This window comes from Lissotriton vulgaris, chromosome 1_1 (genome assembly GCF_964263255.1).
Source record: "Lissotriton vulgaris chromosome 1_1, aLisVul1.2, whole genome shotgun sequence".
In the NCBI taxonomy this organism is placed as follows: domain Eukaryota; kingdom Metazoa; phylum Chordata; class Amphibia; order Caudata; family Salamandridae; genus Lissotriton; species Lissotriton vulgaris.
This window is the reverse complement of record NC_141685.1, coordinates 335,606,414-335,626,435: the sequence shown is the minus strand read 5'-3', so window position 1 is coordinate 335,626,435 and position 20,022 is coordinate 335,606,414.

The following is a 20,022-nucleotide window of genomic DNA, read 5'->3' as shown; positions in this document are numbered from 1 at the left end:
GGCAGTTACCCAGGACAGGTCGGGGGGCCGGGATTACCTTTACCACCCCAACCCATGAACTTTTTGCCCGTTCGTGATGCAGCTTGTATGGACAATGGGCAACCCAATGTCAGTCAGAAATTTTTCGTGAGGGGCGGTCGGGCTCCTTGGTGGCTTATTCTAGTGACAGTGACGGTGATGCAGATTTTGAAGCACAGCCCATTCAAGACCCACCTCACATCACGATACCCTACCTCAGAATAGTAGCGGCTTCGTGCGAGCAGCAGAGTTTAGCTTAGAAGGGCCACCCTTGCCTATAGGGGGTGGGCCCCGTGCTCATCAGCAAGTTGGAGTACTTCAGGAGACACAGGAGGCGAGTGATTCAGATTTTGACGAGGTTTCTGACGACGAGGATGACAGAGATGAAGATGGCGAACATGAACAAGGACATGGAACACTTTCTTCAGGTCAGGAAGTCAGGCGGTGGGATACCAAATACCTATTTCCGCGTGCTCGCCCTTCACCGTATGATGCACCAAACATAAGGAGCATACAAGCCAAGAGCGGCAACGGTCAGTGGGTTTGGGTTGAGCACTCAAGCTCCGCTGACAATCACTCAGAGAGACATATTTCCACAGACAACTTTACTTTGTCGCGAGGTGCTCGCGACATGGCTGAGGCGCAGATGGTTGGTTTCCAGCATGTGCCATCTGTTCACATGGCTGCCTCTAGTATATCACAGTATCCTGAGGGGCTTGGTAAGGTATACCCTAGCGAATTCAGAGCGGATTTTTTGCGGCCAGACAGACCTCTAGAGCGGAGTTCTGATCTGGTTTGGTCGACCTTTGTTGGTGGGGTAGGGGATGGGGCTTGTCATGGTACTAGTGGGGGGTCAGAGGTGAGGTGTGAGTTTAGTCAGGCCACAAAAGGACAGGCTGGGAAATCAAAGAAAGGCAAGAAAATTGTGCATAACAAACAAAGCGTCTTGGGTAGAGTTGGTAAAGAGCCAAAAAGCGCAGGGGGGGGGCAACAACCTCTTCTTTCTTGTTTCAGAGGTCAAGTGCGGACTCTTCTGCCGTGGAGATGACCCCAAGAGATTATCAAGAGCGGATGTCTCCAACTGAGTTGCAACAACGAGCGGTACAGCTACCATGCGGTAAGCCTCATTGGTGGGCAGTGTGGGATGATGGATGGGATAGGGGGGCGAATGTTCAAAATTTACCTGTGGTAAAAGTGGTAGGGGAGAGGGAAGGTAGGAAGAGTGTGTCGTTAGGCAATTCGATATCATCTGGAGTGCTGACACCACTTAGTGCACTAGATGCAGGAGAGTCACCTCAGGGGTTAGTCACTCTGGAGGGAGGGCGTACACAGGACGCGGTGTCAGATCAGATGGTCTCTATCAATGTTAGACAACGACTTCCTTACATGGGCCTTGCGATGCCATTGGGGTCGCATTTATTAGATAAGACTAAGCAACGTATATGGAACCATGAGTTCGTTGATATATTCAAATTACTTCATCGTGACGTGCAAGCCAAAGAGGGTTCTAAGGGATAGAAATGGGAGTTAGCGCGATGTCCCAGGGTGCCTCGTACAATTGAGAATTGGACCTCAGCCTTCCTGATCTATGCAAGTATTTATTGCGAAAGATATCCGGAAAGGTCCGTTGCCCTTTATAAGTACATGGATATCGTCAGGCAGGCGCAGCTGCACTTTGGGGGATACTCATGGTTAAACTATGATGAGGAATTTCGAGCCCGTATCAGCATTTGTGCTGAGAAGCCGTGGGGGGACGTCGATTCCGAACTTTGGCTACAATGGATGTCCACGTCTCACCCATCGGCGACGACACACACGGCAACAGGTTTGCCAGTGCCTTACCGGCCCTTTCTATGGCGTCACGCTCATGCTGGAGTGGGTGCGTGGGGAAGGGGTTTCACCTCAGGTACGGGATCCTGTTGGAACTATAACCGGGGAATGTGTACTAGACCAATGTGCCGCTTTAAGCACGACTGTTCCCAGTGCGGGGGCGTCATCCACTCGCACAATGTGGTTCCTCAGCGGGTGGCTTTGGCGGCCACAGATTCAGTGAGCAACAACAATTTCCAGAACAGGGTGGCTGGGCAGCTAGAAGTAGGGGCGCCTCTTTCCCTACTTTTCCAAAAGGCGCCTACACCAGTTAAGTTAGCCAGTTTGACACCTTGGTTGAATCAATATCATGACACTGACGCAGCAGCTCGTTTTGTTCTGGGGGTTTCGAGAGGGATTTAAGCTGGGATATCAGGGCCCCCGTCAACAGAGGTGGGCAACTTGCGTTCGGCTAAGGCACTTCCGGAGGTGGTCCGTAGAAAATTAGATGCAGAGATCAAGGTAGGTAGGATAGAGGGCCCCTTTCGGCATTGTCCTTTGCCGAATTTGATAGTGTCCCCTCTTGGAGTCATTTCCAAAAAAGCTACTGGCGAATATAGAATGATACAACATCTCTCTTGGCCCGAAGGGGGTTCCATCAATGATTTCATATCAGCTTTAGATACCTCAGTATCATACACAACAGTGGATGAAGCGATGGATTTAGTGACAAAGATGGGCAAAGGAGCGGAAATGGCTAAATGCGATATCCAATCTGCCTTCCGTTTGCTACCCATTCACCCTTCTGAGTTCGACTTGTTGGGGATGTTTTTTCAGGGACATTATTATGTTGACAGAGTCTTACCAATGGGTTGTGCGGCCTCTTGTGCGCTCTTTGAGATGTTTAGCACATTCCTACAGTGGATCTTTTCACAGGTATGTACAGAAGGTATCAGTTGTCATTATTTGGATGATTTCCTTTCCATAGGGAAGGCTAAGACAGGACAATGTACAACAGCACTAACACACTTTCAGAGGCTTGCTGAGTCTTTAGGGGTTCCTTTAGCGCCTGACAAGACTGAAGGATCTAGTACGGTCATGACTTTTCTAGGCATTGAGTTAGATACCATACAGATGACAGCGCGCCTTCCACAGAGTAAGATGAGTGAGATCAAAGCATTTTTGCTCCTGGTTATGGACGCACGTAAGATTGAATTGAGACAGGTCCAGCGCTTGTTAGGCTACTTGAATTTTGCGTGTCGAATGGTAAGAGCGGGGAGGACATTTTGTAGACATTTAGGCATGTCTTTATCAGGTGCCTCTCTCCCACACCACAGAGTTCGAGTGACTAAAGGCATCACAGAGGATTTGAGAGTGTGGCTGTGTTTTTTGGACAGTTTTAATGGCATACCTTTGCAATTCTTGGATGGGAATTGTGTGTGGCAAGTCCAAATTTATTCGGATGCTGCTGGATCGAGTGGTTTTGGAATTTTCTGGGAAGGAAGGTGGTGCGCTGAGGGTTGGCCAGAGAATTGGAAAAATCAAGGCCAAAGCATTGCCTTTTTAGAGCTGTTTCCCCTAATTGTGGCTTTGTTAGTTTAGGGTCATGAATTCCAAAACAGATCTGTGTTGTTTCACGTAGATAACACGGCTGTTGTAAATTTGGTGAACAACCAGAAGGCCAAAGATGTCAGAGTGTTGCAATTGTTGAGAATGTTCATGCTTTTGAGTTTGCGTTTTAACATGATCTTCAAAGCTAAGCATGTCCCAGGGATTAACAATTCCATTGCTGATGCTCTTTCCCGATCTCATTGGCAGAAGTTCCGCGAGTTGGCGCCAGGGGCAGATCTCACTAAAGCGAAAGTGCCAAACAACCTTTGGGCCCTAGGGGAATGAGGATCGTACAGCTTGTCGAGCAGTCAATTGCCCCTTCGAATAGAAGAAGTTATGTACAAGCATGGCAGGAGTTCTTACACTACACACAGGTGGTAGGCGGGTCAGAACAAGTGGGAAAAGAGAGGGGTAACATTTGTGATTTTGTTCTTACGTTGATAGACAAAGGGTTATCTCACACAACCATTGCTGGAAAGTTGTCAGGTTTATCTTTTTATGGTCAACTGTTGTGGGGCTTCGACCCGGTTGAAAATAGTTTGGTTAAGAGAATGTTGAGGGGCCTACAGCGGAGGACAGTTAAGTTCCAGCAGCCACGAGCTCCCATTACATTTAATCTACTGCGACAATTGTTGGAGCAGTTAGAGTTGTTTTGTTATGACCTTTGGGAAGTTGGGCGTTTTAGATTGACAATGATTTGGATGTTCTTTGGTGTGTTCAGGGTTTCTGAAGTGCTGGGTGCGGGGAGAGACAGAGGTTTATCCAGCACAGAGATATCAGTCATGGAACACAGGATAGGCATATGGGTTAGGAAGTCTAAAACTGATCAGTTGGGTCGGGGTACATGGGTCTTTCTAAACAGCAGCGGTATTTCATACTGTTGCCCTGTACAGGAATGGGTTCAATTTTCTTCTTTGAATACTTTTAAACAAGGGCACATTTTCATTCACGAATCTGGAGACAAGATAACTAGTTCTCAATTTTTAGCGGTATTGCGGAGAGCATTAACTTTTTTAGGAGAGAACCCGCAATGCTTTGCCACGCATTCAATTCGTATAGGGGCAGCTACAGAGGCAGCTAGGTTGGGTTTGGGTTTAGATGTCCTGAAACGTATTGGTAGATGGAAGTCTAGCAGTTACAAAAGATATGTGCGAAAATAACTGTATTGGGATGGTAACACGCTTGATTGCGTTGGACTAATTGTTATTATCTTTCAGGTACTGTTCGGGGAGAGAATTCGAGATTTAAAAGGCAGACGTGGATGGTAGGCCATTCATTCCGTTAAATGGGCAGCCCTGTTTGCAGAAAAACAGATTTACAGACGATCCCTTGGAATTCCTAGCGCCCATCATGAATTGGTATGGAAGGGAAAAGGAGGAGGCATGAAATGGTCTGAATTGTTCCCAACGTTAACGCAGATGTTTCATATACGAGGTTGCCCGGACTATCTTCTTATCCATTTAGGTGAAAACGATTTAGTGAAATTATCGGGCCTCACACTCATCAAACAGATGCAACTGGACTTAACGGTCCTCAAAACAAATTGGCCGACCACTCGCTTAATATGGACAGAATTTGTTTATAGACAATCATGGCAACAGGCCAGATCTCATGCGGTGGTTGAAAAGGCTAGACGTAAGTTGAACAAAGCCATGAGAGTATTTTGCAAGGTCATGCTGATTGGGGTTCTGGTACATGAGAATATCACAAGCAGCGAAGGTCATCTCTTTCGAGATGACGGAGTTCACCTGTCACATTTAGGCATGGCCTACTACTTGGTTGAGATTAGGGATATGCTGGCTCAGGAATTGCAGGTAAATCTGTGGTGCAACTCAAAATTGTGAAGGGATTTAGTTTAGGTATTTAGGTGGGGCCAGGAAAACTCCTTGGTTTTCCTGGGTGGCATAAAATCCTTGGGGAGGAAAAGTCTAGAGCAGGCTTCTCCAGATTTTTAGTTAGCTAGGGGGACTTCTACAGAACAATTGAGGGGAAAGATGGAAAGAAAATGTTGGGGAAGTTATGTTAAGTATGAATACAAGGACATATATATATTTGATGGTTTCGCTATAAATTCAGATTTATAATAAAATAAAATGGTTTCGTGTTCAATTGCCAAATTACATGTTATAATATCCATGAATGATTATCTGTTGGGAAATTCATATATCCTTAATAAATTGGCCTTTTATGCTATAAGAAGGTGAGTGGTCTTGAATTTGTGGGCGTTGGCCCCGCAGGGGGAGAGGCGCGAGACGTCTCCCCCTGCGGATTTCACGCACGATGGTAGGGTCCAGGCGCGAGCTAAGGAGGGAGCGTCAGGGCAGGCTTTTAGTGCGTAGGCTCTGAGGAGATTGTTAGAGAGGGGGATTCTGCTCTTTTAGTGAAATCCCACCCACCAACCCCCCCCAAAAAAAAAAAAATTCTGAATGATAATATAATTGTGCGTATATATATATATATATATTACCTACTGGCTATCGCCAGTAGGTATATATAGTTAGGATTAATTCCCTATGGGATTTCTGAAAATTCTATGTCTAATAACTTTGGCGTTTGTGGACGGAATCGGCTGAAATTTTCAGGAAAATGGCACATGTTGATTCTGAGCAGCCCCTGAAAATTTGGTGGGGTTTCGTCAAGGGGGGGCTGAGAAAAAAGGGGGGTCCCAAAACGCGTTTTTTACATTGAGTTTTCCATAGGGCGGTTGGCCTCACTTTTAGCTCGAACGGCTGAATGGATTTGCACGAAACTTGGCAAAATTGTAGGGACTGGTAGCCCGATGTGCCTTTGCTAGGTCTCAATATATGTGCTTCAGTGGATTTTGAGAAATTAACGTTTAAATCAAGATATATATCTGTAACAGCGCTCCGGGCAGCGATCCGGTCCGCTTACTTTTCGCGTTTCGGAACTTTGCGCGCAGAAAGCTGATTGGCTCTCCGGTGTCTGTCAACATTCTAAACAGTCCGGAGCGGCCGCCATCTTGTCTCTCGGTAGGATCGAGAGAGAAGAAGAGGTGAAAAACGAAAGGGGAATTTAATGAAAGGGGGCAAGGTATCCCCCTCTTGACCCCCTAGGAATGTTGTTGGGGTTATTAAAGGGTCCCGTGGGGAAAAGGAAAAAAAAATGATTTTTCACGGTAGAAGCGCTTCACGGGCCGCGAACTGGGCCGCAAACTGGTAGCGAAACGGGAATTCGCCATTTTGTGCTTCGTTAATTAAATTACTAGGTATAAGGGGGTGCGGGAGACGTATCCTAATCCCCTATGTTTCCTGAGGGTGGCTGAGGAGGCTGATATATGTTGATGCATCTCTTCCAGCGGCTGTGCGTGAGCTTTTTTTTATTTTGCTGCGTGACAGTCCGGAGCGTCCGCCATCTTGTCTCTCGGTAGGATCGAGAGAGAAGAAGAGGTGAAAAACTAAGGGGGAATTTAATGAAAGGGGGCAAGGTATCCCCCTCTTGACCCCCTAGGAATGTTGTTGGGGTTATTAAAGGGTCCCGTGGGGAAAAGAAAAAAAAAAAGATTTTTCACGGTAGAAGCGCTTCACGGGCCGCGAACTGGGCCGCAAACTGGTAGCGAAACGGGAATTCGCCATTTTGTGCTTCGTTAATTAAATTACTAGGTATAAGGGGGTGCGGGAGACGTATCCTAATCCCCTATGTTTCCTGAGGGTGGCTGAGGAGGCTCATATATGTTGATACATCTCTTCCAGCGGCTGCGCCATCTTGCCTTTTTTCCAATGCCACAATTTTGTCGTGCACGGCAGCCATTTTAGATGCCAGGCTGGTCCCAGGCTATCACCTACCCCTGCGGATGTAGTTTATGGCCCCAGCTGTAGAGAATTCAGACATGCCAACCCTCCTGATTCAGGCGTGTGACTACTGATTTCAGTGCTAGTCTCCCGCCTCCAGATTTCTGCAAGCAAAAACCCGGGGGCATATTACGAACAACTAGCGATAATTTTTGTCTCTAACTTGTTTAGAGACAAAAATTATCGCCGCACATCGGCGATTTTTATCGCAGATAAACCTTGCTATTATCGCAGAAAAGTCAGCGATATTCATGTATTATCGAGCAAATGCTCTTAGCCATGTTATCCACCTCCCATTGGATAACATGGCTAAGAACTGCTCAGGGCAGGTGTTAGATTTTGGAGATATTCGCGCTTAGCGCGAATATCTCCAAAAGTTGGTAATAGAAGATAGCGATGTTAGGGACTGTTTCCAGTCGCTAACATCTTGGTACGCCACTTTGCATGTCATTAGTGATAAGTATCACTGACATGCAAAGCGGGGCCCAAGATGGTCGCTATCTCCTTTTAGCTGTCACTAACTGGTGTTAGCGACAGCTTGGTAATAGGGAGATAATTTTATCTCCGCTTTCATGGCTTTTAAAGCCAAAAAAGCGGAGATAAACCCCCTTGATAATATGCCCCACGATTCCTTGGGGGTTTCAGCTGACAGGGCTTGGTATTGTGTTACATGGTAATTTTTCCAGGAAACGTCAGAGGGTCGATGCAGGGGTTCTAGAAGAGGTGATAAACCATTTAAGCCTCATGAACAAGCGCATGGTCTTTTAAAGATTTGTGAAGTACTCGGGGCGGCGGTGTGTGTGTGCCCTCTTTTAGGAGCGGGCGGGGGGGCACTGCCAGCAACTTGCCAGGTCAGGTAGTGTTCAACACGTGCATCACCCTTTCTCTGCCTGCTATTGCGCTCCATGCTTCGGAAAGGTAAGAAAAAGAACGTGCATTTGAGTTTGAAATGTCCGATCCTGCAGCAGCACACTTCCAAAGCCCACACATGACAATAACCCGATTCAAGGCCCCATTCACCCGTTTTTAAAAAAATAGATAACACTCCAACAAAGTAAGATTATAAAACTTTATTAACTATTAACTATAACGAACGGAACAAAAACTAAAAACATTTAAACATTTTTCAACACAAAAAGCAACAATGGTTAGAAGCTGTCTTTTGTGCGAATAGTCCCAAGGCAGCACAACGTGCAGAGTTCTGGACGGCACCCAGGTGATGTCGCCTGGGTGCCGCACTGGTTTTGGGATCCTACAATGCAGCACAGAAAAACAGCGTGGGGCGTCCCGGGTGGTGCGGGGGGGAGGCCTCGTCAGTAGCGGTCTGTTGTGCGAATAGTCCCAAGGCAGCAGAACGCGTTGAGATGTTGATGGGACTGTGTCCAGTGTCACATGGCTGACACAACATGTACGACAGGCACCCAGGTGATGTCCAGTAAACTGCCGCACTGGTTTTGGTATCCTACAATGCTGCTCCGAAAATTGGCGTGCGGCGGCCCGGGGGTGGGGGAGGCGGCGTGAACGGGCCTCCCCAGGTGGCGGCCATCTAGCTGAGTTGCGCCCGCTCTTGCGGCTACAGCGTCTCGCTCACCATGTTGTTGAGTTGCTCCCACTCTTGCAGTGCAGCGATAGGCGGCTGCCACATGGCTCTTAAAATGGCGGACGGCTCCTCGGTTTTGAGCCTGGTCCACTGAAATGGCCCTGGGACACCTTGGAACTCGGACGCTTGCCTGCTAGGGCTTGGGCTCCATTCTCGAAAAGCGTCCCCTCAGCCATGAAGATTCTACAAAAGTCTTGGGGGCCCCCGACTCCCGCAGGCTTCCGGTGGGGAGCGGCTGCCATGATTGCTCGCGGAATGACCACGACGGAGCCACGAGATGGTGGTGCTCTCATGCTGACGCCAGTTTCAGTCTGAATGATCCAGAAACAAGGTGGGGCTTTCATCGTTTGGGAAAAAAAAATGTTCTAAACCAATGAAAAGTGTTATTTTTAGGTCATATGACCAAGCCTTCCATCTTTAGGAAACCAAAAGTAAAATGAACCAATGAAAAGTTTTATAAACAAGTCACATGACCTGTTATGCGGCATAGGGCTACAAAAAGCGTAGAAAATCCGTTGGCACATGAGGCGGCGTCAGTAGCGGACCGATGTGCGAATAGGCCGAAGGCAGCACAACGCGCCGAGATTCGGATGGCACCGAGGTGGTGTCCAGCAAATTGCCGCACTGGTGTGGCCATCCTACAATGCTGCGCCGAAAGACGGCGTGTCCAGCTGAGTTGCGGTCACTGTTGCGGTACAGTGACTCGAACGCGCCGAGATTCGGATGGCACCGGGGTGGTGTCCAGCAAATTGCCGCACTGGTGTGGCCATCCTACAATGCTGCGCCGAAAGACGGCGTGTCCAGCTGAGTTGCGGTCACTGTTGCGGTACAGTGACTCGAACGCGCCGAGATCCGGATGGCACCGAGGTGGTGTCCAGCAAATTGCCGCACTGGTGTGGCCATCCTACAATGCTGCGCCGAAAGATGGCGTGTCCAGCTGAGTTGCGGTCACTGTTGCGGTACAGTGAGTCGAACGCGCCGAGATCTGGATGGCCCCGATGTTGCGTCCAGCAAGTTGCCGCACTGGTGTGGCCATCCTACAATGCTGCGCTGAAAGTCGGCGTGGGGTGCCCCGTTGGCTTATGAGGTGATGTCAGTAGTGGACTGATGTGTGAATAGGTCGGAACCAGCACAAGGCGCCAAGATCCGAATGGCAAGTCCTGGATGTTGAGTGCCTCAGTTGAGAGTTCTGAGCAGTGCTTGTAAGACTGTCTGAAGCTTATTTGCACCTGCTGCAGCTTCACTATTGCCCTGGTGAGGCCAAAGGTGGCACATGACATAGGCGGCCGGCTCCCGAGGTCCGGCGGAACTTTTTTCCTTTTCCTTTCTGCTTCTTTTCCTACAATCCGTTTCATCTGAAGACACGACCAGGTCTCTGAATGTGTGCAGCGGGACGCTATTGATTGAATGAAAATGGCGGCTTGACACAAAGCTGACTCAAGCGTTACTGTTGATGCTATACAGACAAAAATTGGTTTTCAGTTTGTACATTCTTCAGGTTTTTTTTTTCCATCCAAGTCTGATTGAGAGTTTGTAGAAAAATGGCTTCAGATTTTCCACATACTACTCTTCAACATTCTTCCTAAATGTAACAATGTGAAACTCACTAGGAGAATGGCTGTTTCTGTTTCCTTTCAAAATGCTGCCAACAATATTTTCTGAATGGAAGACACCATCTTGTAGCATAAAGGGACGAAAGGGGTTCTGGTCTGGCCGATGGTTGGTGGAGACATTTTGACTATATCTTGGACCTGCCCGGCCTCGCCCAAAATGGCGCCGGTATAAATGGGACTCGTAACTCCTTGCCCGCAAATGTATATCTAGAAAATGTTATTGTAAGTGGCCGTGTCGTATTTTAATTACAAAATGTACGTCCACTGATTCCGCAACTGTTAGACACCTTTGTTCTTGCAACCTAATGGCCCGCTCATTACGTTCTTCTACAGTGTAAATGTCTCCTCATCATATACGATTTCAGTTTGCTCCGTGGCCGGCCCACGTGGTTATAGGCCCGTATTTGTATACTGACATTTTCACAATAAAGGTTTTTAAAACAAAACACGGTAGTAGTATTTACATTGGTAAAGTTTTTACTTTTAGTCACTGTTTTCGAATCAGTAAAGGCAAGTGAAATAAAGCAGTCCAATTACATGACGGATAAAAGGTATAATATGTAGGAACGCAGTAAAGATAAATGCTTAATAGCAGTTGTGTTTTTCATGTCTGCAATATAAAGTGATCGATAAGAATCTGATAATCAGGCGTATCGGCGACTAAGATAGCAGGCCGAATCTCTTTTACTCAACGGCTCCGTCATGGAAGGAAGAAACGCCCTTTTTCTCGAAAAAGGAATATATTTTACTTACAAGACAGTTGTAAATTTTCCGGGAAAGTACATTAGCCTGGATTATTATAACATATGTTTGAAAAAAAAATATTGTTCGAAAACAATAAAAAGCGTAATTTTTAGGTCATATGACCAAGCTTTTCATCATTAAATTAACAAAAGTAAAATGAATCAATGAAAAGTTTTATTAACAAGTCACATGTCCTGTTATGCTTACGTTACGCGCTGCGCGCCGCGCCTCGGATCACTTCCGGGTGCGGTAACGCGGCGTGTCATATAACGCATTACGCGACAACGTAGGTCAAGAATATAGTCAAAATGTCTCCACCAACCAGCGTTCGGAACACAACTCCTTTCAGCAGTCCAAAAAGTTCTGTTAAATGACAACAGAGGGGACAGGCAACAAGAACCATCAGTCAAAGAGGGGAGGGCAAGTTCTTCTCTTCCGGGTCATGTTGGGGCGCTACCGGAACTGATCGAATTGGTAGTCTACAGTGTTTCTGGATGTTTCAGACTAAAGCTGGCGTCAGCATGAGACCACTACCATCTCGTAGCTCCGTCGTGGCCATTCCACGAGCAATCATGGCAGCCGCTCCCCACCAGAAGCCTGCGGGAGTCGGAGGCCCCCAAGACTTTTGTAGAATCTTCACGGCTGAGGGGACGCTTTTCGAGAATGGGACCCAAGCCCTATCAGGGAAGCGTCCGAGTTCAAAGGTGTCCCAGGGCCATTTTAGTGGACCAGGCCCAAAACCGAAGAGCCGGCCGCCATTTTGAGAGTCCTGTGGCAGCCGCCTATCGCTGCACCGCAAGAGTGGGCGCAATTCAGCTGGATGGTGGGCAAGACGCTGTAGCCGCAAGAGTGGGCGCAACTCAGCTAGATGGGACAAGGTTCAGAATTGAAGAGTCATCAAAAGGCAAAAAGTTCCGCCGGATCCCGGGAGCCGGCCGCCTATGTCGGGGGCGATCTCAGGCTACACCAGTGCTATAAGACTTGGGGAGGGTGTCGGAGCCAAGCGTCTTCTCCGAGTCCATGGCCATCACACCGCCCCTCAGGGGCCTCCGTCAAGCTGTTTAGGAAGGTAACATATCACATTGTTTTCTAATGCAGTCAGGTCCACAAACGACACTCACTTACTTTGAGAATAGTGAAGCTGCAGTAGGTGGAAATAAGCTTCAGACAGTGTTACAAGCGCTGCTCAGAACTCTTAACTATGGCACCCAACATCCAGAACTTATGCTATTTGAGAATGGCAGTGACATCGAAGCATCTCAGGGACCAAAACCATTAACGTACTTTCACGTATGAAAATCTTACTTGGGGAGGGGGCAGGAGCGAAGCGCCCCCTCCCAGTCAGCGCCACCACACCGTATGTTGAAAATTTGAAGCCATCGTTCTACAAAGTCAACCAAACTTGGATTAAAAATCTAGAAAAATGTACAAACTGAAAACCAGTTTTGGTCTGCATAGCATCAGTAGCAACGCTTGAGTCAGCTTTGTGTCAAGCCGCAAATTTGATTCAACAAAGCACAGACATTGAAAAAGGCTCAAATTCAGAACTCTAAACTATGGCGCCCAACATCCAGGAGCTTGCCATCCGGATCTTGGAGCCTTGTGCTGCTTTCGATCTATTCACACATCGGTCCACTACTGACATCATCTTATAAACCAACGTTATGTAAATAGTTTTTTAATAAAATGTTTTACCCTGTTTCTTTGCTGGTGTGTTGTCTATATTTTTAATATTTGCATAGGGTTTGTCGTTATTTTGTGCGGGATGGGTGATGGAGCCGAGCTGTCTTGCAGCCCTCATGGTGTGGAGCTCAGTTCATCTCACTATTTTCGTATTTCTCATGAAGGGTTGTTCCTAATATTTCTATTTTAGCGAGGTCAAAAAGAGATCCAATTAGTGGCCTACTGATTTTGCTCGATTACTTTTATTTTTTTTACACGATTTTTCACTATCTGCAAAGACTAAACAGAGTATTGCGACTTTGTGCTTGTTTGTAAATAGAGAATGATCCAAAGAGAACCAATTCTAAAACAGTAAATGCTTGGACAACAATCAATCAAATGGAGAGACAAGCAGCCACGACGGATTACAACGGGGGTAAAGGCCTGAGTTAACTACCCTTCAGTATCTGCAAAGAGAGAGTACTACTAAGACAAAAGAGGGGAGGGGGGGGGGGTGCAGCGTTCAAAGCACATCAGCGTGCATAAATACGAAAATGTTTTTATTTATCACGTACTTGACATTTTTAAGCTTTTCATATTTGCTATTAAAAAACCAATGAAATTCACAGAAAAAACCATAGGTTATAGTGGATATATAGTTAGGAATTTGCATTTACAAAACCTTGAAAATTCAATGAAAAAACCATTGGTTTTAGGCCATATATAGTTAGGGATTTGCATTTACAAAACCTTATTTTACTCGCATAAAACCATTGAAATTCCATATATAGTTATAAGCGCTAACTATATATCGCGCACCCGCAATCCACTGCTGATGATGTCACATATTACATCATTCATGACATGGTTAGTGACATCACTGATGACATCACTGATGACATCTCAAATGACATCACTGATGACATCACTGAAAACATCTCATTTGACATGACTGATAACATCACTGATGATATCATTCATGTGATAATACGATGAACCTCTTCAGACTCTAATATAACCTTAGATACAATCAGTGTAAACAGACACTCACAGACTGTCACTCATCCATGGAGTTACTCACACACCTAGTCAGTCATGCAAAGAATCAATCACACCTCCATTTCCTCAAATATACAGTTATACAAACTTTACTTATTCAAACATATACTAACACATATTTACTCTCTTATACAATCCCTGATACAAGTTCACAATGATCCATACAGCCACTCACACATTCACTGGCTCTTATGCACAGTTATTTATATATGTCACCTCTCACATGTACTGTGTTTTACATATGTACTTACTTTGACATGTAGCACTGAGATATCCATTCACTCACCAATACACTCATGCACACAGTCAACCGCCCATACAGCTGTTTCCACATGCACTTTTGAAACCATACATCTAGTGAATGAACTGCTCACACATCTATGCACAGAGTCACACACCTCCCAGCTACCCACACACACACTCAGTATCCCATACAAATACTTGGGCAACCAATCAATAACCCATATAGTTACTCATATAGCTACTTATCAACACATGGAACAGTTTACAGAACAACAGACATAATGATGCACAAATTAAGACAGTTTAGTCATTAACCCATGCACTCAGTGAGACACATTTAATCACTCACTCATACAGTCAGTCATGCACCTACTAAATCCTTCATCCAGACACTTATATATCCACTCATTCTTCAATATGTAAGAGATATTTTAACTTTACAGAAACATACAGTCACTGGATGATGTCATCAGTGATGTCATCAGTGATGTCATTTGAGATGTCATCAGTGATGTCATCAGTGATGTCACTAACCATGTCATGAATGATGTAATATGTGACATCATCAGCAGTGGATTGCGGGTGCGCGATATATAGTTAGCGCTTATAACTATATATGGAATTTCAATGGTTTTATGCGAGTAAAATAAGGTTTTGTAAATGCAAATCCCTAACTATATATGGCCTAAAACCAATGGTTTTTTCATTGAATATATATATATTATATATATATATATATTATATTATTATATTATATATATATGTGTGTGTGTGTATATAGTTGTAGGCTTATACGTTTGTACGTGTTTATTATATATATATATATATTTATATTTGCCACTTCAGGATGTGATTCCCATAACAGATTTCTTGAGGCATAAAATCCTCGGGGAGGAATAGTCTAGAGCGGGCTTCTCCAGTTATTAGTTAGCTAGGGGGACTTCTACAGAACAATTGAGGGGAAAGATGGAAAGAAAATGTTGGGGAAGTTATGTTAAGTTGGAATACAAGGAAATATATATATTTGATGGTTTCGGTATAAATTCAGATTTATAATAAAATAAAATGGTTTTGTGTTCAATTGCCAAATTACATGTTATAATATCCATGAATGATTATCTGTTGGGAAATTCATATATCCTGAATAAAGTGGCCTTTTATGCTATAAGAAAGCGAGTGGTCTTGAATTTGTGGGCGAACGTGTGGTGAGGACCAGAGGCGCAACTAGAACGAAATTCCGGGGGGGGGAGCTAAAACTTTAAGCAATAGGCTGAGTGGTGCGGCAGGGGCTCTTGGAAGGGGTAAAACAACAAAAAAACTCATTCACATGCACATGGTCTTTTAAATACCTGTGAAGTGCTCGGGTGTGGTTGTGTGAGTGCCCGGGAGCCGTCTGATCCCGGGCTGCAACATACGACGGGTGTTGGGGCTGCAGCCCTTTGATTCCAATGGGTGTTGGGCGCCTGGTGGGGACCCTCCCATTCCCTTCTCCCCAAATGTTACATACTTCAGACACAACAATTTCTTTGGATTAGGGGCTGTAGACCCCGGCCGTATTGATTACAAAATTAATAAACATCCAGAATGATGAATATTTACATTATACACAATACTCAGAAAGTCCAATATATGGATAGGTTCAAGGTGTTCATTGACTAACTTTAACATGTCTCATACATATCCATTCCTATCTTTTACTAAATGCTGAACATGATTTACTTGCTGTGTAACCCTTTTAGAGCCCACAGCAAGGTCAATGACTGATGCTGCGAAGGGGGTCCAGCTTACCGGAAAGATACCTCCCCTGGTCCCCACGTACGCCCAGACCCTCAACTCTGTGACTGGACCCTGTAATCATGCGTTCATGCGCCCTTGAGCCCATGCGCTTGCGGGGGTGGCCACCAGGCCGTCTGGAAGCATAACTCCCCGTTCCCCGCACCCATCCAACTTACCAGCTGAAACTGCCCCTTGGAGTGAGTTCTATGAGAGAGACCGCAGACTATGCTCACTAATCATGACCTTACCGCCGCAGGCCAGCATAGTTGACCGACTATCTGGCCTCCCCCTCTGCTCAGCCTGAAGGTCATGCCCTGCGCCTTGCGTCCTCCAGTCATGCTAGAATGTCCTCCATGAAGGCCTGGTTTCCTCGAGTTGAGAGGTGAACCCCATTGCACAAAAAGAAATGGTCGCCCCGTATGTACCCATGTCCCATCAATCTCAGCTTGGGGGTCCTGCACAGCCTTTCCATCTTGCTGTTGATCCTCTTTACCGAGTGATTCAATGCCTATACTGACTTCCCCCCTCTCCACTGGAACCTCGGGATCATGTAAGACCAGACTATAATTGCCTCGGGGCGTCTCCTCGCCAGCCATCCGACCTCAGTGAGCAGGTCTTCCCCCACCTCCCTACGCGTCATGTGCACCAGGTCATTACCCCCAAAGTGTAGAATACAGACCAAAGGGGACCTTCTGCTATTACTCAGCGCGATCTCCATCAGATTCCTGAAATGCTTAATGTGCAGACCACCATGCCCTTCAAATATCAGATTTGCCCCGCTTGTCGTGCCCTAGCCTTGAATGCACCTGTATAGAAGTGGGTTAGTCGGAGAACATACGAATGCCCGATGATTCAGACATCCTGTTCCTCTTGGGCCCAGGCATGAACTTGTGCCATGATGCGTGCCATGCGTTCCTGCACTGATGGTCATTGGCCTCCTGCATGGCAAGATGGCAATCCTTGTGTCAGGTGTTAGTGTGGTGCTGATTGTTTGGCCTCCTGCGTGTCAGGTTGGCGCCACCTGTGCCGTATGAGGGTCCACTGCATGCTCCTCCCCCACGTTGCAGGTTGAAGAAACTGAAAAATTCAACAGGCGAAAAAACAACCATCAGGTGACCATTCTGTACTTGATCACAACATATGTAAGCGCACATAGCGTTTATAACAGTTGGTGACCATCTTCCTATCCTCTGTACCTCAGTCCCGCTAAGCCCTCTGGCAAATGCTTCAGTAGCGGCCCCTATTCTAAAGGAAGGAGACCCAAATGCCACTGGATCCATGTTGGCCTTCTTCATTGCTAGCCCCAAAACCCTCCTGTGCTGAAAATTGGTGAGAGGAGTGCTATTGGCATGAATGAGAAGAGGCCTACCCCCCTGCCCTCCTGATCTGTTTTTGATCTGGGGAGTGATAACTGACTCCTCACCCACTTTGACATGTCCCATCTGCAAGCCCCCCTGCCAATCCCTGTTGTCCCTTGCAATCAGTTCACCTACCCTGAATGCCCCTTAGAAGGCTAAGCAGAATGCTGCTTGGAACATAGTTGCCTACCCTGGGGAACTACAGATGTGTTCTAAGGCCTCCATTAAGCTGGCCAGAATGTGAATCCCAATTGGCCTTCTCTAATCAGGTTGGCCACCCTGTAGACGCTGCCATCCTTTAAGGGCTTGGCGCACCATGAAGGCACCTGTTGGGTTCCCCCCCTTTTAATTTAGCAAAAAAGGATATGGCTGCGACATGACGCCTAGCTGCTGCTGCAGGGTGCCCCTCCTCCCTCCTAGCAGTACAAAAGGGGGTGGTGATGGACGGAGCATCTGAATCAATCAAACACTCACACCCAGTCAAAATATATGGGTTTAATCCTCTGCCACCCCAGTTCAGACATGGCTATATGCAAATCAGTCTGACCCTGTGCCTCATGGGAACAGTCCAGCCCGAACTGCCAAGCCATGTCTCCCCTGGACCGGAAACAAGCTTCCAAGGACCGGTTTCTGGCATTCCAGCCGTCTTCAGCCCGGCTTGCTTGAATCCAGTGGCAAAGTGAGCAAGGACTCACGTCTGAGCATACCCTGCCACACTTATGGCGGTCAAAAGCAGTACAAAAGGGGGTGGTGATGGACGGAGCATCTGAATCAATCAAACACTCACACCCAGTCAAAAGATCTGGGTTTAATCCATCACCGTTCTTTAGCCCACTCTGCCACCCCAGTTCAGACATGGCTATATGCAAATCAGTTAGACCCTGTGCCTCATGGGAACAGTCCAGCCCGAACTGCCAAGCCATGTCTTCCCTGGACTGGAAACAAGCTTCCGAAGACCGGTTTCTGGCATTCCAGCCGTCTTCAGCCCGGCTTGCTTGAATCCAGTGGCAAAGTGAGCAAGGGACTCACGTCTGAGCATACCCTGCCACACTTATGGCGGTCAAAAGCGGTACGAAAGGGGGTGGTGATGGACGGAGCATCTGAATCAATCAAACACTCACACCCAGTCAAAAGATCTGGGTTTATTCCATCACCGTTCTTTAGCCCACTCTTCCACCCCAGTTCAGACATGGCTATATGCAAATCAGTCTGACCCTGTGCCTCATGGGAACAGTCCAGCCCGAACTGCTAAGCCATGTCTTCCCTGGACCGGAAAGAGGCTTCCGAGGACCGGTTTCTGGCATTCCAGCCGTCTTCAGCCCGGCTTGCTTGAATCCACTGGCAGAGTGAGCAAGGGACTCTCGTCTGAGCATACCCTGCCACACTTATGGCGGTCAAAAGCGGTACAAAAGGGGGTGGTGATGGATGGAGCATCTGAATCAATCAAACACTCACACCCAGTCAAAAGATCTGGGTTTAATCCATCACCGTTCTTTAGCCCACTCTGCCACCCCAGTTCAGACATGGCTGTATGCAAATCAGTCTGACCCTGTGCCTCATGGGAATAGTCCAGCCCAAACTGCCAAGCCATGTCTTCCCTGGACCGGAAACAAGCTTCCGAGGACCGGTTTCTGGCATTCCAGCCGTCTTCAGCCCGGCTTGCTTGAATCCAGTGGCAGAGTGAGCAAGGGATTCACGTCTGAGCATACCCTGCCACACTTATGGTGGTCAAAATCGGTACAAAAGAGGGTGGTGATGGACGGGGCATCTGAATCAATCAAACACTCACACCCAGTCAAAAGATCTGGGTTTAATCCATCACCGTTCTTTAGCCCACTCTGCCACCCCAGTTCAGACATGGCTATATGCAAATGAGTCAGACCCTGTGCCTCATGGGAACAGTCCAGCCCGAACTGCCAAGCCATGTCTTCCCTGGACCAGAAACAAGCTTGTAGCCCTTAAGTATGAAACCAAGGAATCAGTCTCCTGCCATTTTTGCTCCCAGTTGTCCCCCAAATAATGGCAGTATGCCCAAAATGCCTCTTCATATGCCTTCCTGGTCCTGGGTGCTGTGCTAGCTGCCAAGAGGTCCGGTAGCTGGGGTCACCAAGTTTCCAAAGTTGCTCTGGGAAGGGCGTTGGCATGGCCGCTGCATCTGGGTGGTGGGACCTGAATGCCTGCATCTTAAAATGAGATAAGGCATTTGCTGCATTATTGAGCACCCCTGGCGCATTCTTATCCCTACACAGTGTATTAATTTTCATGCATCGCAGTATTCTTTCCTTCAATAGTCGCAGTATCATGCTACAGTTTGCTGTCTGAGTATTAATGCACTGCACTACTGCCATATGGTCTGAAAAGAATACAACATTTTGGTTTCTCAATTGATCAGGCCAAATTGCCAATGCCACCAGGATGGGGAATAGTTCTAGAAAACTTATGTTGGTTGTTAACCCCCTCTCTACCGACTAGCTTTGTCACCACTGTGCCAACCAAGCTGAACCCAGGATGGCACCAAACCCCTCACTTCCAGCCACATCAGTCATTAGCCCCATCTCTGGGCTATATCTGGTGGGGCTGGGCCACACCACCCTCCCATTGAAATCGCGCAGGAATGCCTGCCATATTTGCATGTCCTATCCAACATCACTGGTGCGCCTGGTGTAGTGGTGTTTCTGCTGCAGTCCTGACATTGCTTGGGCGATGGTGCGTGAGAACGG